This window comes from Apus apus, chromosome 13 (assembly GCF_020740795.1).
Source record: "Apus apus isolate bApuApu2 chromosome 13, bApuApu2.pri.cur, whole genome shotgun sequence".
Classification (NCBI taxonomy): domain Eukaryota; kingdom Metazoa; phylum Chordata; class Aves; order Apodiformes; family Apodidae; genus Apus; species Apus apus.
In genome coordinates, this window is record NC_067294.1 from 14,422,192 (window position 1) to 14,435,047 (window position 12,856).

A 12,856-nucleotide genomic window follows, 5' to 3' on the forward strand; every position below is an offset into this window, starting at 1 on the left:
TTAATTTAGAGTTTTACAGGCACATTTTGAATTGGAAATCTCTGTAATAACTTTCCCTTTGCTCAGCCTTTTAACTGTGAAATTCAGTTGGGGAGTTTTGAAGCAGCGGGTAGTGTCGCAGCACTCTAGAGGGATTTTGCCAGAATTCAGCTAAAGTGCTTGCAAGTGTCATTTCCATATTTAACTAATTTCAGTTTTTAATTAGCTCCGTGTGAAAAATGAGAGTTCATGCTGAGCTAAGCTGTCAGCACAGAGTCTTGTTTCCTTTCTAGCCTCTCAGGACAATTATGGCAGCATCCTCTGTTTTTTTCAATGACTGCTTAGTCACCACACGCTCAGTCCCTCCTATTGTTCCCTGACAGGAGTCAGAGAGTGTGTTGTGTCTAGCTTGCTAAAATGGAGAAGGTAAGGTCTGAAAATATTTCAAGTACAAAATTGGTTCAAAGAACTTCATAGCTCTGAGTCAGAAATATAAAGCAGATTATAATGCTTTCCTTCCTCAAACCTCACTGGTGGTTCTGTGCAGTCAGGTTGTTCGGAGCAGTATCTGATCGTTTCAGCTTCCTTCCCTGCTGCATTGGTTCTTATGATGTTTTAGAAAGCACAGTGTGAAAGCAGGTTTTTTCACAGTGCTTTCTGCAACCTGAGTGCTAACAATGCACTGCTCCGGATCCTGTTTTGTCCTAAAGGCCTGTGGTCCTCTAAAAAAAACCATGCTTTTACGTAAAATTCCACAATAGAGTGTAGGAATGGAAATTTGTTAATCCTGCCTCTGAACTGAAAATTTGCCTCTGAGGACTAGAATGCAAATGTTTAAAATACTTTTCAAGAATGAAGTGAGAGCTGCAGTTTCTGTAACCTCTGCGAAAACATGGGATGTGAACAGATTTCTGAAATAGTTTTATGAGCTGATAGCAATCCTGAGTTACATTTAGATGACAGTCATATAATACCATTGTTATTTTTGAAAGTATGCAGTCATTAAGTTGTCAAAATCACATTTAAATGGAAAAATGGGTGAAATAACTCTGGAGGTGTTATCATAGTTGTTGATTTGTTTTGTTGGGTTTTTTTTTAAAACCCTGTCCTAGTAGGAGGAATTTGTAAAGATTTATGAATAAGTGTTAGTATCTTCATTTTAATGTCTGTTCAAATCCTAGAAAAAGGAAGGTTGTGTGAATTTTATTTCTCACTATTAGTGTGGACAGCCACTTCAGAAGACAGAAGCAGATTTTCTCTATTAGACCATAAAATCAAATGTATCTTTTTCAAATTGAAATGGCTGGGGAAACAAATCTCAGCTGTAGCACTTTCTGGGTACTTAAATGTTAGTAATGTTGTGAAAATAGAAGGTAAATATGTTGCAGAAACTTGTCAGATACGATGACACTGAGGAGTTTCTAGTCATTTTTCTTCTAAGTTATCGAGGAGCAGCTTTGATACCTGCTTCCAAGATGAAGCAATTTCATGAAAGGAAAGAAAAAAAGACAAATAAATTCAGTAGTGAAGAGTGAAGATGAAATGCCAGATGGATTTTCAATACAGTTTAGGGTTTGGTTGTGGGGTTTTTTTAAGTACAGTATTTGCTGTTTTATCCATCAAAGAACAAAGATGGGTAATCCTGGTTTGGTTGCTGGCTGACTGGGTGTTAGAGACATGAAGTAGAACTTGAGCCTTACCTGTCAAGTACTAATGTGTAGTTCTAGCTACCATATATTTATTATATTAATCAGTTAACATAATTCAGTTGTGCTTTACAAAGTGTGTGTGAAGCCAGAGGATTTTGAGGGTTGTAAACTAGCTCATATTTGATTCTATGAGTCATTAATTGTATACAGTGATGCATGTGCTAAATCACGTCCATTTCACCCTTCAGTTCAAGCTGTTGACTTTGGAGGGTCAGGTTTTTTATGGGTTACATCGCTGTTGCCTGTAGAAAACACTTGTTCTGGGGGCACTGTTACAATATTCACAGTCTCAGATACTTCAAATAAACAGGCAAGTTCTGATGTGAAGCTCTCTCCACTGAAGTCACTGACAGTTTTGACTTTGATTACAATGGGCCTTGATTTTAAACAGCTCTAAGCTGACTAATGATGAGCATTTTGCATTCTGACCTCAGACAGTAGAATTGGCTTCTGCACCATTTTGTGTGCGAGACAGAAAGCTTCATTAAAATCACCAGGTATCAGATGCTCTGTGCAATAAGCTGGCTCCAGTTTCCTGTAGTGGACAGCAGCTCCATCTGTAACAGTGATTTCTGCTATCTGCTGTGAATTTTGTTATATCAGGATGATGATCAAATTGGTCTAGTCTTAAAAACCCATACTGTAAAAGACAATTTAGGATACAGTAAACAAAGAAAAGTAATACATATGTTAATAATTAAGTGTATATTATTATTTCCTTAGATGAATTGGGATGTAGGTATCAGAATAAAATACAATTTTCTTCCAGGATGCACAGTGCACAGTGCTTGAAAGGGCCTTATGCAGACTGGTGTGCTAACAGGAGGTTTCTTGGGGCTTAAATGCAAATGCAAGTTTTTCTTCATTCGTACATTGGCTGATGAAATTGTATTACAGGATGTTTTGCTGATGCAACTGGTAATCACATAAGGGGACACACAGAGAGAAATTCCTTGTAGAATGTATATTGCTGCAGTCTGTAAACTGGCAACTCTGCCACTTCAAAATAAAGCGGTGATCCAAAACTAAAATCCCAGCACCATATAAAGCCTTAATTGATTTCTCTGTTTTCTAGTGTACTTTCATATTGGTGTGATCACACTGAAATCATGTCCTCACTTGCAGCTTGCACTTCCTTACCTGCTCTAGAATTCTAGATGGGATGGTGAGAAGGAACAGATGCAGGAGAACAAACTTTCAGTCTCTGCTTTTTTAGAAAAATTACTCCTAGGAAGGCAAAAAAAGCAAACTACAGGCTTGGAAACCTGCCTAGAATAAGACAGGTATAAGATTAAAAATAGAATATAAACCCATTATGAGAAATGCTTAACAGAAATAATTTAAAGATAAAGGAAAAATACTTATTAAAAAATATAACTCAAGTCCAATTGGATAATTGTTTATTTTTTAAAAATTACCATTTAAACAAACAAAACAATCAAAACAAACAAACCCCACAAAGCAATATGAGTTACAAGGCTGTCACTGGTTGTAGAAGATATCTATCAATTAAAATCTGTATGTTTTGTTTTTATATGTTTTTATTCTGGATTAGTAGGACATATGATTCACAACACATTAATTGTGTCAGCTTTGCAAAGAATATAGAAGGTCTAAATCTGCCTAGACACTAAATATAATCTTTACCTTTATCACAATATCAAGATACAATTTTGACTATGTTTATGCATTCCTTTTGTAGTGTATCATGAAGTATGAATAGTTTATAGTGTTGAAAAGGAATAAGAAGCTTTGGGAGAATAAAACATTTACTTTTAATCTTTAGATTTGTTTCCTCTTTGTAATTAACTTTTAACTCCAGTAATTACTTTGTGTAGAGGGTAAAATCTTACATTTTATCACTCGTGTAAGGTTTTACAGTCAAGTGATTAAACTATTCTGTATGATTTCTATTAAGGGAAGAATATACTCTATGATTAGAAATTATACTTTTTTGCACTATGGACAGAAATGTGGTCATTCCTAATAATGTAGTTCCACTTCATTTAGTGTATGCAAAGGAGCAATAAAGGTAAAAATTAGTTTCTTATCAATATGCCTAACAGTCGAGAGGTTGAGTCAAGGTCTGAATGCTTTGAAACAGGTAGATTATGAAAATCTTGTTCAACATATTTGTAGAGATTAGGGCAGTTGCAGTTTTGGAAGATGAATGTAGTCAAGGAAATATTTGACTTGATATCCCTTAGGGTTGCAATCAGAATTAGAAGTAATTCTAGTTCTTGTAAGTTGAGGCATCAGTGATTTAAGAGACTATATTTGTGTCTGTGTTCCTTGAAATGCCAGTTTCAAGTCTCAGCTAGGTTCTTCCTCCTCTTGGAAACAGAATAAAGATGAGCTGTTCGTAATAATGGTGTCTTTTGGGTGTGAAATTTAAATTGGATTCAACTTGCTTTGTATTAACATTGAATGCTCACAATTGCTCCAAAAAAAAATGAGGTTTCCCATTGTGTTTTAGTTAAGAGCATCCTTTTCTGCTATTCTAAGCCTATTTCAAAAGTGGCAGTATTTTGGCTAGGCTGGTAAAGTGGTTATTGTGTACTGTGATTTGGGACCTTCCAGGCTGAAAGATGCTGTAGTAGGTAAATAAAAATATAAATAAGGACCTTTCTTATTAGCTCAGTAGCCATCTAGTTCAGATGCAAGACCAAAAAGATTGCAGCCTTGAATCTCAAAATTGCCGTAAGAAGCGAGTTCATTTTATACAGTCTCAGGAACTGATTAATCTTGTGCTGGTTTTCTATGCTCTGTACAATCTAAAGCCTGTCACAAGAATAAATGAACAGTGCACTGTAGTCTGCTTCTCTTTTAAGGTCTTTGTCACGAGATTCCAGATTCGGAATGTAGCATGCAGTGCAGTTACCCTTTTTGTGACAAAAAGATTGCTCAAAGTGGCACAAAACAAAAACATGCCAGTAAAGAGGCCTGAAATGAGAAAAGTCAGAAAGTCCCAGGCAGAAGGGTGACTGGGGAACTAACAACCACCCGAGGTACAGCTCTTCTTCCTGCAGGCTGAAGCTCTGCTTGCCTGTTGTTATCCTTGGAATTGGGAGCCAGGTCTTCACATTCTCATTTTCCCCACCCCCAAAGACACTGTGAATGTGTGTAAGCTTTTTAAGTATTTTTGGAAGTAAAAAACCTGAAGATGGACATAGAGGAATGAAGTTTCAAAGGCACTGCATGGCAGATAAGCACACAAATCACATTACTGCTAATGGGATTTGTGGGTATATCTTTCATGCTGTGCTTTCAAAATTCCTTCCATTCAGTTTACTGATGTGCACAGGGAAAGAAATCAGTCAGCTTGGAGGAGGGGGGTGACCATTTAAAAAAAGAAAAAAATTTGCTTTCTTTGGATCCCCCTATTTGTTTCATGTGAACACAGTGACAATGAGCCATCTTAGAGCCCTCCTTCCATCTCCTTTTTCATCTTAACAGCAGTTATTCAAAAGAAAGCAATTAATAATTCCTAGCAGAAGTTTTGCTGCTGACTATAACAATATGCTCGTTCATAGATCCTTCATGGTGTTTCTAGAAAATGCTTTTTGGGCTGCATGCTTCATAAAGCAAAAACCCTGATCTAAACAGTTTGTTGCCCAGAAGAGTTTACATGCTGAGGCTGAAACTATGCCTAAGGATTGCTTTCCTATGTTTAAGATTGTGTGAGGTCAACTTTCCGTTCTATTGAGGTTTCACAAAGGCACACACAGTGTCTGCTGGGTCTCCCTGGTGAGCAGCAGGAGCACGCCTGGCATTCCTGTCAGGGATCAGGCCCCGTGCTTTCCCCTCACACAGCCACCACTGTCCCCACAAAGCCTGCTGGAGCAAAGGCTCTGCCTCCCTTTCCTTCAGCCTATGTCCCAGCAACTGAGGGGCTGAAATTCAAGTTTTACTGTGTCTGTGTTTATAGGATCACTCTTGGATTTGAGAAGCACAGAGCTGTAGTCTCTCTGCAGTGGTGTGAAGTAGACCCCAGAGCCTGATATTTATTTATTATATTCATTCTTTATACACCTGCTAGGTAGTCAGTCTTCAGTACTTTCCTCGTGTTCTCATAAAATACTCTCTGTATTTCTCTTCGGAAAGTTACAAGAAGTTGTTGTTGCTAAGTAAATCTACTGAAGAGCTCAGGCACAATTAACAAGAGTAGACACTTGCAGATGGGTATCAAACAGAAGCTTTTATGTGGGTAACAATATCAGCTTAATTCAATTGATGGAGAAGTGGAAAAAAACATGTTACAAGGTACAACGATATGCAGCAGTGTCATTGTACTTAATGGAATTCTCCATTTTTAGCACTGTAAACTAAAAAAACGTGACTCAGAATTGAAAAGGCCTTGTTCAATGTTGTGTGTAGGATAAATAAGAAAAATAGTTCTTTATTGTGCTCTCTAGCCATTATACAGGCAAACGTAAAAACAGTGGGGCCTGTTAATTTTTAAAGTTGTGTGCTTTGTTAATGCTTTAAGTAGAGTTCCCAAATGAGCCTTTAATTTAAATTCAGTAAGAAAACATAGTGCATACCAGATAGTATACTGATGATTGAAGATCATGTACTGAGAACAAACGACCTGGAAAGTTAGCCATCTATTAGTTGTTGAGCTTCAGTGGCCATGGTCAATAAGCAGTACTTTTTGCATACATTCTACAATAGTAATATTAATTTTAGATCATGAGATCTGTTTTTTAAATACTACTTGAACCTTTCCTGCAAACAACTAAATGCTCACAAGAAGAGGAGAGATTACGATCAGGAATACATCCAGATGTTTTACATGAGGCCTGTAGGATTGTTTGTTATTAATATCACAACACAAGTACATAAACTTCCTAAGAACTGCTAGTCCTGATCTTTTATCTCTGGTATCAAATGCAAATCTTTAAACTCTTATTTCCTGTATCCCCAAGATCTCCAGCAAGATATTTTGAAAGTACATCTCTCATAACTGGCTCTGCTATTAATTAAATAGAGCATTTACTATTGTGCTGATGAAAAACTACCCTAGGTGGAGGCACAAACTCTGTGGCCTGTCAGCAACTGCCAATTCATATACTACATTCTCAGCCTATTTAGATGTACTGAAGTTTATGCCCTAGGGTGCCTGAGAATCATACTGCTTCTAGGAAATGTTTTGTGGCATGAAGATTCAAGGGTTTTCTGGTGATGTGTTGATCTAAACTGTCCTTAGATTGTCTGGGCTGGTGGTTAGGTGGGGACATGCTGTGGTAGAGTGTAGAGGATAAAATGTATCAAACACTTCAAGAAACATCGGGACTAGTGGATGCACCAAGAAGTGTTGTGGTTGTGTAGGAACAGCTGTGTTGAGTCATGTAGAAGTTGAATAATCCAATAATTTATCTCCAGCATCCAAACGTGGTTGTCTTGTAAGAAAGGCAAATCATATATGTACTTTTCCCTACTCGTCTTCCAACCTCTGGTTCTTCTAGGTCCTTTCTGAGATGAGAGGACGTGGCACAACAATATTCCTTGCTTTGTTCACTTTTCTCTTAAGAAACCAGTGTTTGACTTACTTGAAATTTTCAGGGAACTTTATCATCTAACCCCAAATGTCCCTTCAGTTTGATAATAGTCATCTCAGAGCTCATGCTGTTATATGTGGAGTTATGATGACTCCAGCATATGTTATTTTATCTTGTCCAGGTTTCAGTTTCATCTGGGCCCAGTTGTAGCATTGTGTCCTTACACAGTTCTCAGTCATCCCTCCTCTTGACTAATGCAGTATCAGCAGCAGACTGTGCCACCACCCTGCACGGCCTGCTTTCTGTTTGGAATTCTATCATATCATACATAGGCAAACCTGGTTTGCATTTTTTCAAATATTAGTTCAAACTTTCCTGTAGATAATATATCAAAATGGCACATACCCACCCAGCAAGCTGTATGGCTCTTGCTTTGCTTTTAGAAAATGACATGGGAATATGATGAATTTTCTGAGATCTCTTGGATGCCCTCAGGAGGACTCTTCCTTGTTGCAGTCACACTAGGTATTCAAGGAAGAACAGAAAGTTCTGATAGTTAGTCCTGAATTTTAGGAGAGACATCATTGTTTCTTTTGCAAGGAAAGCTGGTAATTGTTCACACTGTTTATTTTAATACTGCTTATTTTAAGTAACAAAGGCTCCTTTTCCGGTACATACGTATTTACAGATTAGAACTTCTTGGAGATGCTCTCCCCTTCTGCTGGTAACATAATACGAAAGGGCATTTTGTGAGTCCAGGGGCTTGGATTCAGCAGCTTTCTTTGAGCCAACTGCCTCAGCCATCGTTTAATGCAAGGAGTCGCATACTCCACTCTAGCTGCATACTGACAGTGCTTGTATTCCTCCTGCTGCAAAGGTGGCTGAAGGCTGGCCAACAAAATTACCCAACGAAGGATGGCATCAGCCTCTGTAAAAACATCTAAGACTTACTGAAATCTGACTTTGTCAGGCATATTTGTTGTCAAGTCCAAATTCTGTGGGATAGGACTTTTGCTGTCATCTACAATGTACATAAATAATGCTTGTGGAATTGCCCATCTGACAAAGCTTAGTTGTCCTCTGTGTTCAGTTTCCTTTAATCCTAAAACCTGTTAGCAAAATATGAAGCTCAGCTGAGGTTTAGTTCTGATTGTGTGTGTATATGTGAACTGTCTTGTAACCCTTCAGATGTGAGAGGATCTAGGGAAGGCTCCTTATGGTTCTTGTTATAGCTACTCTAATTTGTGCACTTCGGGTAGAGATCTGAAAGCACTAGTTACAATCCAGTGTAGTGTTTTCAGGCACCATGCAAGTTTTTTTCATGCAGCTCCTCCATTACTCTTTTCTGACCTTCAAACCCCTGCTCTTTCTGTCTTGGGCATCTCTTGAGGAGAGGTGGTCAGTTCTGATGAACTGTGCATTCATTTTGTAATGGGGGCAGGTAATCACTAGGGAATAGGCCTAACACACTCCTTTTACTTGTGGCTTGGGATGAACCTGAACCTATTTTTCCAGAGGAATAGTAGTAGAACATAAAACTACTATGTTTCTAGTCTTTTAAGTAACTGTTATTTTATGAATACTAATTGAGATCAGTAAGATGAGTTTCTGGCATTCCTGGAGTTTTGTTGCATGGTCAATAATTAGTAAGTAGTAAAGAATCATGAGTCTAAGCTGGATAACATTTAATACAAAGTAATAATGAAATAATGTTTACAATTTTTAAATTATTATTATTATTATTTAAAAAAAAAAAAAATTTGGGATACATTTATTCTTTTCAAGTTATCCAGGTACCTGTAAGTATATTGGAAAAATTTTTCATCTCGTAAGTGGATGGAAAGGAAACTTCTAGTGGTTCTACTCCCATGTATTTTTTTTTCACGTGAAAAGACATTGGCCTGCCACAGTTAAACAAAGTATTGCTAGGTATACCTCGACAAAGTGAGATTACAGTTTGATGGCTTCATTTTGGTTTACAATAATTTAGAGTTTAGTATGCATAACCTTGGAAAATTAATATATGGAAACCTGAATTCTGTTCACTTTTATAATCTTCCCATCTTTTTGACTTGTTTAGAGAATACTGAGTTTTCTAACAAGCCAGCACTCCTTATCTCCCAGACCTCAGCTGGGAAGATGCAGTGGGAATGGGGAAAATGGTAGGCTGTTAATCTGAGTTTCTTCCTTTCAGAAGGAATGCCACAGAGGAAAGGGTTAAGTGCAAAACCTGGTTCTGCTCTGCCTATGGGCAGACAAGAAGTTGTACTGTAGGGAGGTCTCTAGAAGACACCAAAGGTGTCTCATTTTAAAAATAGGTGATCGAGAGTGAGAGGCGAGCACAAACAGAAGACAGAAAGTTTCCTGAGCGTGGAAACTATTGTCCATTAGGCTAAGTCCTGAAGGGAGTGAGCATTGGGTTTATGGCCAGAACAAGAGAAGGCTGAATGTAGATGAATGTGGGGACAGTACTGAGTCTTAAAGAACAGCCAAGAAAGTTTTGCATGGAGTTTTTTTCATTTATCTGTGGATTTGGATACCTTTTGGGATTTCTTAAAATAATGTGTGATTCACTCTAGCAATCTCTATCTTATGTAAGTCTTAGATTGATCCATGACAGCTCTACCACCTGGAGTGATGAACTAGTTCTCTGCTTTTGTTCTTGATGGGCATGCAGGTTTAGCTTCCAGTTTGAGGAGCTTTTGCTTTGCCTGTATGTATGTGTCGCTGGGGCGGGAGTAAGAAGTTGATTATTACTTTTTACCTAAACCTCAAAGGTTTAACATGAGAGTTTATTTTGTTTATATTATTTTTTAGAGAGTATAAACACACGATTTACCATCTGGAGTTACTGGATGCTAGTGTTAAATGAACCAGATACATTCTGAAAAGCTCAGTGTCTAAATATCAGGTATTGGAGACAAGCTTAGACAATATGCTTAAATGTTTAGGAGAAAAAAGTAAACCAATGCAAGCAGTACTTACAAGACATACCTAAGTGCTCTGTAAAATATAGTTTATGAATATACCATGCACATAACAGATAAACTGGCAATTTCTCTGGTTTAAATCTTCAGGGATGTGTTTGTCCCTGACGGTTAGTCTATAAGCCCAGTGGAGAGCTCTGGAAATTTGTTCAAGTAAGTGGGCTGTTTTGGAAAATCAGCACTCATCTTGGTGATCAGCTTAGGATCAAGCTGAGTATCCTAACTCAGCTATGTGGTGAATATCCTTTGGAGAAAATGTGGCCAATATGGCAACATGTGATGAAGGTGTGTGATTGGGGAAGAAGGCAAAGCCAGAACATCATAGATTGTTTAGCTGTAATTTAAAACAAACAAACAGAAAACACCAAACAAACAAAAAAATAGGGCTAGGAAAAAGGCACAAATAATTCAGGTATCTTTTCTGACACACATGCACTCAACTTCTGAGTGAATCCTCATATTTCTAATTAAACGAGCTTCTACTTATGCCTTTGCTGGAGGCATTTTTGTTTGATTAACAGAACAAAAGGTTAATCATATAAATTTGCCATCTCCTAGTGTTCTGAGGCAGGAGAGAAAAGGTAGCTCCTTGTACTCTCTTGGGTGGCTGCCAGTCAGGTTTGCTCTGCAATGCAAACATGGAGCTTTCCCCTCAGGCCCCCGTGACATATTTTTCTCGAGGTATTCCTGGTGGAAGGTGAAGGCTCCTCATGTTTCAGTTGTCTTAGTGGAAGTTTGTAGATCACGTAAGGGGTACGTGAGCTGTGCAGGAGATTGTCATCTTTTCTCTGGCTCTGCTAGGGACTACAGCAGACATGCAAATCCCTGCCCCACTAGGAAGGAGCTGTAATTGCTCCCACCCAACGTGCATCTATGATTAAAACACAGAGCAATGCAGTTATTAATGAAATCATGGTGTTCTTGTAAGCAGATGGATCCAAGTTTTTCTTAATACCATGTAATAAGATCTTTTTAAATTCCGTGTCGGAATTTACCTGGTAATTATAAGTCAGCAACTATAATTCTCTTGGACAGGTTATGATTTCCTTATTTCTGTGTTGTGAGGAATGGTTCACACTTGAGGCAGCACTTTCATCTTTGCAGGTGACCTACATTTAGTTACGCTTGCGCTAAAACGAAAAATAGGCACCTTTGAATAGACACGCTGAGAGCGTAAAACAGAAAATCTCATTCTTTTCTAGGACTTGTTTTCATTGCGAGCCTCTGAAATTCCCCTAATCTTTCTGCACTCCCTGCTTACGGGGGCGGGCCAGCTTTGGAGCCCCGGTGTGTGTGTGGATGGTGTGGGAATTGCTGACAGCACAAACACCCGCAAGCTGCTTTGCTACCTGCTGTCCCCCGGCCCCTCATGTCTGCAGCACACACGGTGTTTCTCACTCAATGGGGACAGTTTGTACAAGCTAGTGACTTGTTTGTTGTTAGAGGTTTATGAAATTTTGCTGCTGTTTCGTTGGCGTACTGAAAAGGAAGCTAGTTGCTTGTGATTAAACTGAAAAGCCTTTCAAAATGTTCAGCTGTCACTCGCACAGTGAAGAAGTTTTTTCTCATTTAAATGGAACTTCCTGTGTTCCAGCTTGTACCTGTTGCCTCTCATCCTGTCACTGGGAACTACAGAGAAGAGTCTGGCTCCATCCTCCTTGCACCCACCCTTCAGATACTTACAGGCATTAGTAAGGTCTCCCCTCAGCCTTCTCTGCAGGCTAAAAAGTCCCAGCTCTCTCAGCCTTTCCTCATAAGGGAGATGCTCCAATCCCCCAGGCCTCTTTGTTGCCCTAGTTACTCAGATTTTTGCTTGGTCCGTAGGTATGTCTAGGGGAAGGTGATGTAATGGAAACTGTTTGCTTCAGACTGCTTTTGTCAAAAATATGGATGTCAAACTCTGCAACAATTGTGTGCCGAGAGATTTCCAGAAGCTGGGGTACAAGGATTTGAGGGAGGGGGGATGCTGGTCTTTGTTTTGATTTCTTGGGTTTTAGGAGTATATATGTAAATTGGCCACATCTAAATGGATTCCCTGTATTTAGAGATCATCTCCAGCACTGTCAGTTGCAGTTCCTCTGTTAAGTCTTTTGCCTTACCTGTTCTAATGTTTAACATCTGAACACTTCTCTCTCCGTGGCCACTGCTGGTCCATTTGTGAACACACCAGCTCTTCTACAATTGCTTGTAACTGGACAGAAAATATCTGCTAATCTTATGTGGATCTGGCACTGCAGAAGTGGGCAATTTTAAGGGTACCTATAACCATATTTATTTTCTGCCCCTAAACTGCCAGTGAATCCCCTCAAACACCATTTTAGAAAATGCTGTTCTCTGTGGCATGTAGGTTTACATACATCCTGTGTAAGCAGGCGTGCTGATGGTGGGCACAAAGGGAATAAAAACAGCTTTGTGGGCCTCTATCCCTCACCACTCCCATATTGGGAGGATGCCACAGGGACAATACGATGTAAGTGTGGAGATGTATTCAGGTACCTCCTGTTTAGACAAGGTGAAGATGCACATAAATCCACTAGCAGGATGGCTCAGACCTGTCAACTCTCATGCATTATGCGCAGGACTTGCTCAGTTAGCCCGCACCACAGCACCTGTAACTCATGCCCTGCTGAGGGTGATGCTGGGCAGGCCTTGCTCCCACCCCACATCCCTGGCGTTGGGA

At 39.1% G+C, this 12,856-nt stretch overlaps 1 protein-coding gene across 1 annotated transcript in view; it reads left to right on the top strand.

Annotated features, from left to right (window-relative positions):
• Window positions 1-12,856, top strand: part of TENM2 (teneurin transmembrane protein 2) — a 600,962-nt gene that overhangs the window by 466,047 nt on the left and 122,059 nt on the right. The gene's annotated exons all lie outside the window — the stretch shown is intronic.